Source organism: Oryzias melastigma, linkage group LG11 (assembly GCF_002922805.2).
Source record: "Oryzias melastigma strain HK-1 linkage group LG11, ASM292280v2, whole genome shotgun sequence".
NCBI classification, from domain to species: domain Eukaryota; kingdom Metazoa; phylum Chordata; class Actinopteri; order Beloniformes; family Adrianichthyidae; genus Oryzias; species Oryzias melastigma.
The window spans coordinates 15,417,893-15,428,632 of NC_050522.1; the positions used below are offsets into that span (position 1 = coordinate 15,417,893).

At 37.2% G+C, this 10,740-nt stretch overlaps 2 protein-coding genes across 2 annotated transcripts in view; both read right to left on the minus strand.

Moving 5' to 3' along the window:
• The window catches only part of atxn1a (ataxin 1a), an 86,413-nt gene that overhangs the window by 18,893 nt on the left and 56,780 nt on the right, over nucleotides 1-10,740 (minus strand). The window contains exon 3 of the mRNA XM_024294501.2: nucleotides 9,391-9,493. The gene's annotated coding sequence lies outside the window, so the exon portion shown is untranslated. The remainder of the gene's footprint in view (nucleotides 1-9,390; nucleotides 9,494-10,740) is intronic.
• The window catches only part of adnp2b (ADNP homeobox 2b), a gene marked incomplete in the record, with an annotated part of 705,870 nt that overhangs the window by 18,108 nt on the left and 677,022 nt on the right, over nucleotides 1-10,740 (minus strand).

A 10,740-nucleotide genomic window follows, 5' to 3' on the forward strand; every position in this document is an offset into this window, starting at 1 on the left:
TAAGAGGATGCATCCCTTTCAAAACACCAGCAGTGAATATGTAGCATTACCTATAACCCTCTAAAGTTGTGGTAAAGAGGGAACCTCAGAATTTGGCCTCTCAAATGTCTCCATGAATTAGGATATCTTTTATTTCAACCATTTCATTTAAAAAGATTCATTATACACAAATATTTCCATTTTTTAAATTTATTTTGATAAATAATTAAAAATGGTATCTAAAGAAAATGTGAGTGATAGTTGTACCAATTAAAAAAAGGTTAATAGCCGTCAGATCTCCTCCTTTGTTGCACACAAACTCTTTAGAACTCTTTAGGGCTTTAGGACGCTTCACATGGATACATCTTCATGGAGCTGGTCAGAAGAAGGAAGCACAAAGTTCTCCAAAGATTTCTGTCAAATGCCTATAGCCAACCTAAACTTAAAAATTGTGAGCCAACCCTATCAGATAAAGCTCCACAAACCTCTGGTTACAGCGATTTTCGTGCCTCTCTTTTCCTCCAGACTCCGAATTTGATGTGTCTTCATCCAAAAAAAAAGAAAAAGAGTCTGATCCCCTTCTGGCTCTAGAGTATCTTGATTCAAAGATGGTGACTGCTAAGGCCAGGTCATGGTCATCTGGACTTTTGCACCACTCCAAATTCTTCAATACACTTTGTTTCCAATCTTCATTATCCTACACTTACCTCTGCTGCTTGTGCACCGTCTTCAGCTACTCTTCTTTGAATTCAACTTTCCACTCAAGTGCTTGGATGCAGCACTCTGAACAGCCAGCTTTTATAGCCAAAAACTTTTGTGGTTTTTCTCCATTTTTTGATAGTGTTGGTGATTTTCCGGACTATTAACAAATCCAGTTTTGCTAATAATCTCTAAAGAAACTTCAGAGATGTTTGTATCAAACATCTGATCATAGTGTGACGCTATTAGATGGTCACATATCTCAAAATACCACCATGCGGTGATCTAAATGCAAGTTTTTCAGAAAATTTTGTAGGTGTTGCAGTGGCTGGGGTTTCCTTCTTTTTACAGCTGCAGAGGTTTTAAGAAAAAGTTAAGATTTTTTAAGGCAACTGGATGATTTCTCTCTAAAAGTTGAACTTGGTCAGTGGCTGTTGGGGGACATTTCTAGGACACCATTTAAATTATGCCATTACGAAATCAGGGGACAGCTGGGTGGCCACAGGTCGGTGTCAGCCAAAATTGCCATCCGGCACCAGCTCTGACTGGATGAAGTGTAAATATCTTCAGACGGTGGCCGTCCATATCAAATGCCACTGGCTACCAGTTGCCAGGTATATAAAAAGAGGGCCATTCTGCACGCCACGTCTACAATCATGACCACGTCAACGATTTAAAAAAAATCAGGCATGAAATCTTGAAGATTCTGCTGATGCCTCCCCATCGTGAGGTGACAGTTATATTGGTAACCGTAGCATAGGTTTCTAACACCAAACTTTTTTCCAACAATGCAAATTTCTGAGATAACGAATTTGGGACTTTCATGAGCCAATAATTACCATCTTTAAAAGTAAAAGGAAGAACAGTTTCAACAATATCAATACATGTGTCTCTGCTGTTTATTCTAATTAAAAAACAAAAGACACTCATTTGAAGACCAAAATCAAAAATATGTAATTTTTGACAAAAACAATAGAGGATTTGGTCAGAGAAGCAATTCCTCAGGCACAATTTGTCTCCTATTGACCATGCTGCCCTTTTATTAGTTCAAAGAAGACCCATACTCCAGCGCCCACACCCGATGACCCTGTGATGGGCGCTGGGGTATTACAACAAGCGAGGCGTATACTCTGGTTTCTCTTTGTTTCCCTTTATGAGCCATCCAATTGTTGGAATGTGGGTGTCCCACCTGAATGATACAAATGTGTACTGAACCCTGCACCACTCAGACCGGTGAAGCCACTGGGATGGACAGAGAAACGCTTCGAGGAAGAACATATGAAGTCGACTCAACTGTAATAATGTAATAAATCACACAAATAAGCCAAAGTTTTGGTGATAGTCCTATTCACTGAGACATACCTGTCTGCATTTCACTTTTCCTCCATTCCTCCAACATATCTGCATCTCCCATGAATCTCTGCCAGCTTGTTAACTTGCTGGCAGTGTAGTGTGCCACTTCAGTCCAAGCCACATCCCATTCACAAACCTACTAATCCACAGACTACTAGATCCCTGTGAATCACACACACAAAGAAGCGTGTGTGTGTGTGGGTGTGTGTAGGATTAGGGAGCTACTGGAATGGATGGGCAAATCACCGCTAAGCTCCTCTATTGCTGTATAATCCTACCGAGTATACACATACACACACACGCAGACACACGTACAGAGTAAATATGCAAACATCATTTCAGATTTGCACATGTGCAAACTACGGCTTTTTCATTCATATCTACAAACAATCAAGGCGTGCAGTTGCACACACCGACTCGCACACGGATTAAGAGTCATCACAGACTTATGCAGGCAAATGTCCAACACACTCATTCAATGGCGGAACACATACAAACACTTCTGCCTTTTTGAAACGCGTTGAGTAATCCCACTTGAAGAATGAGTGTTTCTGCATAAAAGGGAATAAAGAAAAGAGCGCGATGAAAGCCATTTGGAGGGAAAGAAGAACTCCAAGAGGAAAGAAATTTGACTCGAGGAAATATGATTAAATACATTTACCCACCCAGCGATAACTCGTTTGTCTATTTGGTTAGCAGACCATTTTAGAATTTACTATAGGATCCATTCCAAAAAAAAAACCATTATGGGCAGGGTAGCAGAGGAAGACCCCTTAACCTTTGATCGAAAGATTGCAAGTTCGATTCCCATCCTGTTTTCTTAGGTAAGACACTGAACCCCACATTGCTCCTGGTGGTTAGATGTTGGCACCAGCGTTTGGCAGTGGAGCCGCCATCAGTGTGTGAATGTGTATGCATGAGTGAATGCGACAGTGACTGTAAAGTTCTTCAGGCCTTCTGAGAAGGTAGTAAAGTGCTTTATAAGTATTTGCCATTTACACAATTTACTGAGTGAGCACGGCCCCTTTTCAAAATTACTACCATACTCTGAAAAAGTAAGTCATTTCTGAATAATAATTATTTTTTAATTCCAACTGGACAGAACCAATGCCAGCAATTTAATGTTTTTATTTCATTTATTGGAGAAAAAAAAACATCATCAAAAGGAACTCCAAATTTCACAAAATTCCAATTTAAACATAAGCTGTTGTTTATAAAATTGTTTCAAAAAGTTTTAAATTTAAGAACTATAGTATACTTTATCTGAGACTTAAACTATGATCAAAACAGATATTAAAAAAGGAATGGTTAATCAAACTTACAATAGTAATGTTTGCCAATGTTGTCAAATTCAGTGTAAATTTTGGCACAAACTCCTGTAAAAAGCTGGCAAACAAAACAACTTAATAGTTGATGAAGAAAATAATCTGGAGTGGAGAGGGTGAGTTTGATGTCAAGAGGCTTTTGTGGTCAATATTTTCTTTTTTTACACAGCAGGAAGTTTATTGTACCAATAAAAAGTGTGCTCTGATGCCTTAAATTACTCTCATTATTAGTTTTGAGTTGTATTTTCTATTAAAAAATGTATTTGAAAAAAAGTGTTATATACGAGAGTGACATTTTTTTTAAATAGTTTTAATATGAGCTAATAATCTTAAAGTTGGCAAGTTCAAGTGCAAAATTTTGTAACAGTCACAGATAATGAGTGAATTATACATCTGAAAATACAGTTGCTCCTGTAACTCTTCTGATTTGCATTGTGTGGTTTTTACATCCTAAAGTACTCAGATAATCAGCTTTTCTACATGTTTGATACGGATGTAGGAAGGCTATCATCTGAGCTGATTCTTTGTGCCGAAATGGAAAGCCGCTTTTCTCTGCGCCAGAATTTTGTTTGCTTAAAGGGTTATGGTAGGTCAACGAATGTGTGTTGTATAGGTGTCACCGGCGACATCTCTGATCTAAATGGGTTAAAATTGCAAGTGGGTGAAAAATACTTTTGAAAAAAACCCATTCCACTCATTTTTTAGCTCAATTTTTTGAGGACAGGTTGACAGAGAATGTACTAAATGACACTAAACATTGTGTGCAGATCGGCACTTCAATTTGATTGAGAAAAAAGACAAGAACAGGTGTGTGTGACGTGTATTTACCAGTAACCCCTCGAGCAATAATCTAATTTTAAGAGCATATCCAAAATTTTATAAAAACCTAAAAAAAACTATTTTATTTTAATAGTGCAGAACTTGACGAAAGGAAGACTTACACTACAACACTAGCTTAAATTTTCAGCTCATTTAGTTTTTATGATCATTTTCAGAAGTTCCTATCAGAAAGTTCTAGATGTTTATGGGAACAAATGGTTGTTTAGATGGATATGTAAACAGATTTTAACTGAATGCGTGAGAACATTTTGATTGTTTGTGAAACAAGAATATAGGGTGCTGGAGCCTTTTTCCATAGAAAGATAATTACAATTTTGTCCATAACAGCCCCTTATAGAAACTGGTGCTCCCATGTCCTGCTGTGGCGGACACAGAGTAGGAAATAATTGTCAGAAATGGGCACGACGGTGGGCATTGTGTGGAATAAGGAGAGGTGAGCAGCTGCTCAGCAAGCACCCTTTTCTGTGAATAATGTGTTTCACCTTTTCAAAGGGACGCAGAGGAAAATTATCAGGCCACAGCACCAGTTGCACATTTGTCAAAGAACTCTGCTCGAGACGACCACGCATCCAACACCCCTGAGACACAACAGGACACAAATGCTGTTTGTGCTGGAGCTTGACAGAACGCTTCCTGCACACAAACAAACTCCACAGCCACACACCCACGTACTACTGCACATAAACACAAGGGCTTGGATTTCCGCACCTAACAGTAAAAATGTCATGGTGCAAAAATTTGCACCATAGTATGTGTAAAAACTGTCCTTTGAATAATGAAAGCACGTTTTTTTAGTGGTACTGAATGGTATACAAAAGAAAATTAACTGAATACAATATTGTAAAAGCTGGTGAGTCACTTCTATCAACTGTTTTTAGACAAAACTAAATCTTTCACATCATGATCTGACAGTTAAAGTCCCATTTCCATAAGTTGTTGATCCATTAAAGGGTTGGGAACCGTTAACAGTAAAAGAGCCATTTGAGCTCTATTTCTACTGATCAAAACATAGAAGAATCCACATAGTCTTACTTTAGCCTTTAAGAAATTTGGATTTGCATTCATGACCTTCAGTTTTTTAATTATAAATATGAATTATGCCTATTTTTTGGCACGAACAAAAGAAAAAATTTAAAAAGAACCTTTTTTCCAAAGTTTTGCTTTGCATATAAAATCTGTGCATTCTGGAGGTAGCGTTGAGCAACAAAACACCTTCAGGTCAGCTGGGATGCAAAAACTTACATAGTTTATCATCTATGTTTTATTGTAATATCTTTCAATTATGATTATGCCATTTTTTTTCAGACAAAATGTAAAAACAATGCTGAATGGCAGTTGTTCATTAGAAATTTGTCTCTGAGTTGTAGTTGGTACTGTTGGGGTAAACCTTCCCCCATTTCCCATCATCCCTTTGTTTGCACTCTCCTGGAAGCTTATAGCCACTCGCAACCAAAAGCTAACATTAGCAGCAATAATAGAGCCATCCTGTTATACAGTTTTGACCCAGATGCCAGCTTAGATGAGGAAAATGAAGACATAGATGTGTCACACCTTCAGTCTTTTTCAAGCAGCATTTTTTGTATGCTCTTAATTCACAATGATTTGAATTAAAAAAAAATACTCAAAAATGCAATTTTAAGCTAAATTTTCTTAATATTTGGCCTCCACCATCAGAAAAAACACTGGGTCAAAGAGTAATACATTTTGACCCAGGTCAAAATCAAAATTTTCATCAGACTGTGTATATAAATGTGGAATTTTGCACACATGCACGTAAAGGAAGACCATGAAATGTAGAAAAACAAATCAAAGTCCTTCCATTTTTTTTATTTTTGTCCTCTAGATGGAAAATACAAAAGGTTGGCTTGAAGGTGATCGCAAATGTCCTCATGAGACACAAAACCTCCTGACACTGGCCCACTTTTCAAAGTGAAACCCCATCTTTGGTTGAGAGGATCACATAATAGACTGCAGGTATGTGCGGCATTGCATCGACAGGGAGGAGAAGAGGGAGGGACAGACACAAATATGTGAAGGGTAAAAAGCATGGGGAGTGAAAGGAAGGACTCGCATTAAAGTAAGTGAAGGTGACACTGATCTTCCAGTGTGGTGGAAAGATGCAGACAGAACAAGAAGAAAAAAAAGAGGTTGCTTGATAGATCATCTGGTTGATGGAAAACATGCAGACAGCAATCCAATTTTTGGCAATTGATTTGAGGATATTGTTGTGGATGGCCGGTGCATCTGTCTGCGTGAGTGAGTGACAGTGAAACTCCAGCTTTAGACCTCAGGGAATAATGTTGTAGTACAAGAAATCTCTTTCTTGACAAGGCACTTAGTCTTCGTCCAGTCAGTGGGCGAGTGTGTGTATGCAAGTGTGTGTTAAAACACAGGAGACAAAGAAAAACTCTGGCTAATAATGAAAGACTAGGTTGTCTGAGAACAAAAATCCTTCACATTTTAGAGGGGGATCTCAATTATCAGTTATTGTAAGGCATGGGGATTATAGCCTAGCTTACGAGGAGAAAAATAAGTCAATGCAATTTCTTTTAAAGTGACAAAAAAAACAAGTTTGTAAGTCTGTGTGTGTTTCAAGAGGACAGCATAATGGAATGTCTCGGTTCAAGACTCGCCAAGAGCCCTTTTCCCATACGCCCGGGAGCCAAGGCTTCCCTGACCGGCCAAGAATAGTATTGACTCTCTCCCTGGCTCTCGCTGGCACAAACACACAAGTACTCACACTTGTGCTTGCATTTGAGAATTTGTGACAGTCTTGCTCACTTAAAGCAGTTAAAGAGACAAAAATGAGGGGAAAACAAGGAAAAATATTGAAGCAATTGCCTAAAAAGATGCACACGACAATAGATGTTACGATGTGAAACTAACAGTGAGCGGCAACAAATCCAAAGAAACTGCAAAACCCCTAATTAGTTAAACTAGATTCAGATTGTGTGGGGCGACTGTTTTTGCTGTCTGTGAATATGTAGGGCAAATGTGGATGTGGGTATATTTAAACAGGCATACATTTTTGTGAGACAGCAACAGTCAAGTGGGTTAAGATAATCCTTATTCCCACTCTGCATCTAACAAAGACTTGGAAGTCAACACATTTTTCCAGTTATTTTTTTGTGTCTAATTTAAAAACCCAAATTAGAATCACTGCAAAAGATAAATTAGTACCAAAAAAGAAGACGATAATTCTTTGATTAAACTATTTATCGTGCAAATTGCATAATGTAAAAATGGTTGAGCGTTATTTAATTAGCTCACAAGTAATTGATATGAATGCAATTTATTGTTTTAGTAGAACAGATATAGAAGAAAAAGTTATACATGCAACTCACTGTCTGATTTGTTTCTCTTCAAACCTGGATTTCTACTAAAAAAATGAAAAAAACTTTCTTTTCAACAAATAGGGAACCAATCAACCAATACAAAAATTTGTATTTTTTTGATTATAACCTTTTTTAAACACAAGTCCACTGATACTGAGAACTTATTCCTGATTTTGTTTTTTTTCTCTTGACTGAATAAAAATACGACACTTCTTTAAAAATAAATTAATTTTCACTCAGGAATTTATTAAAAAACAATCGACCCTGAGAAAAAGAAAAGCGATAATAGTTGTGAACTTAATTATTTCTGGCAAAGATTAACTTGAAATTGCTGTTTTCCTGGACAAATAACCAGCTTAACTCAGATGCATTATGGGATGTAGAGTCAAGAAACAGCATTGAGATTAACCAGCAGAAATATTCATATCGGCTGGTAATTAGCTTTACAAAATTATGGATAACTAACACAGCTCTAACCCAAAAAAACACAGTTTGTGACTTTATAGTCTCTATTTTTACCAGATGTTGTCAATAACGCGACAAAAACACCTGTTGAAACTTTAGAGCTCTTTAAAAAAACAAAGAAACTGGAATTCAAAACAAAGAAATGCTTTGATGCAATGATCAGAATACAGGCTAAATGAAATTCAACAGTTTAAATCAATTACTGACTACAACTACAAAAAATGTATCTTTATTCACAGTACTTTATTGTAAGTTATTTATTCAGATGTTGACAGTGGGACAGGAAAAATGTGAGGATTTGGGTTCAAATCTTCAAATGCATGATTCATTCTGTCAAAACCTGGAATTGAACCACAAACCATAGGTCTACCTCACACATAGAATGTCAGATCTACATTTAATCTCAGATTATGTATTTATTTATTTATTTGTTCGTCCTTAAACACTTTAAAAGTATACAACTCTTATGGCATGGACCTTTAACATAATCAAGAAGAGGAAGAGTGTTTCAAATACCAATCTCATAAACATCATTTAAGGGAATATCCAGCATCCCCCAATCAATAATTGTACTTTTAATGCTGGATATTAACAGAGACAGAAACCCAAAAGAATTTCTTCCCTTGGGATCAATAATGCGCCATAAATCTGAATTTATACTTCAATTACTTTAGAGAAAAGCCACAACTGCTGAGTATGAGTTTCTAATAAATTGGAAAACTTGTGTACAAACACACACACACAAGACCTCTGAAACAAAGTTTCTTATAAATACTGCTAAATCCGTGATCACACACAAAACCTCAAATAACTGCAGAGCCACAACAGAGACTTCTTACACCCAAGCTCTCCTCTCAGCACAGCATTGGTGATAAAGAATTTCAGTTTCCTCTGGTAATTGAACCTTCTGTATGAGTAACAGATTTGTCTTTCTGTATAGATTTAAGCTCACACAAGGTTCAGAGAGTTTATGAATGAATAAATGATGAACAGCATTGTTTGGGTCAGCTGATAGTGCTGCATGACAGATAACAAGGAAGAACGATAAGCCACTATAATGAACACTTGTGCTACTCTTGTGACTTGTTGTGGTTCAAAGAACTAGAAAGAAAGAAAAAAAAAACAGAGCTGGTAATTTGGAATTTAGCTCACATAAAAGTCAAATGTGCTTTAGCTAACATGCATCTGTGCACCAGACGTGCTGACAGCGAAAAACAAAGCTGGTGACTAACGAGAAAAAACACAGCTGGGAATGTCAGAATTGAAATGAGGGACCTGCAGTTTCTGGAGTGGCAACAATACAACATCTGTATTGGTTGCAATTGAAAAAACTGCTTTTAATAAAAAAAAGTAAAATTATTGTTACAAATTCAAGAAATGCAGATGTTTCTCACCTCATTCAACACAACTGCAGTTTGTCAGCAGGTGGCAGAGCCCATAGAGAAGGTTCCAGAGTATCCCAGAATGCAGAAGGTGGTGTGAGGGACGCAGAACACTCTGGTGAGAGAAAAGAGCTCATGTTAAACTCTGCTACAGAGAACGATGAAACAAAAAAAACACTTTAATCTTCTATGCAGTTTCCAGTCTAATCCCCCATGTACACTGCGGTATACATTGTTATATAGTCTGCACTTAACATCAGCACAGATCGGCTGAAGACCGAGCCAAAGATGCCTAATAATCTGTCAATTAAGGCAAAAAGGCCCCCAAAATACAGTACTTATTTTAATCCTTTTTCTACACTCAGAATACCCCTCTTGGTATCACAGGTGGTAAATTTAGAAGAACAATTTCTCATTGAAAGAATATTGTCTATACATGTTTTTAAATAAAGGTCATTATTATGGACCTGTTAACAAATGCATATAAAAAGGGGGTAAATCTGACTGTAGAGAACACAGACAGGCCACCACAATAAGCAGACAAGACGGTTGTTGACAGTGTGAACACACTCTTTGGGACTAATTAAGCAGGTTTTGTTGGAATGATGGGGATGTTACATGGGATACGAGACCCTGCTGTTTGTCAGCTGCTGCATGCATGCGCCTATGAATGTTTAAAGGATGTTTGCTGGATGCCAAACAGCCTTGTAACCCACTTCTGACAAGTGTGACAAGATAAAAGGAGACGGAGGAAACGTTTGAGCATGCTGGTTATGAGTGCTCTCCTTCAAACTTATGTGTAAAATGGAGGAGATGCTGGAAATCAAAGCATGTGCAATATATTTGTTAAACAACTGAATTCTAAATACACATTTTCCTTAACGCAAGATGACTCATTACCATGTATCATGAATTACAGTAGTAAAAGACTAGATCAGAGGAAATGAAAATCTAGAAAAATCAATAGGATTGTTTGATGGGCTGAAGTGCGGTAGCAGCCTATAATCTGTACATGAATCAACCCGCAGACAGAAAGAGGTTAAAAGAAATGAAGATGCTTGTAACCCTGGATGTAAAGACAAGGCAGACGAGAAGATGTCGACAATGATTGAGAGATGGGATTAAGGAAACACCATGTGGTGTATGAATCCATCAGTCAGTGTTGAAAAGAAACAGGGTTAAGAAGTAAAAGTAAAATAATGCATGAGATCCACTAGAAAAAAGGAAGAAAGAAATTTAGAACAGAAAAGTGAAGTACAAAAAGGACTGAGAAGAAGGAAAACAAAAGAACAATGAAGTGGTAGAATGCAATAAGATGGGGGGAAATGGCAAAGCCTTTAAAATATATTGGAGAGTATCGAA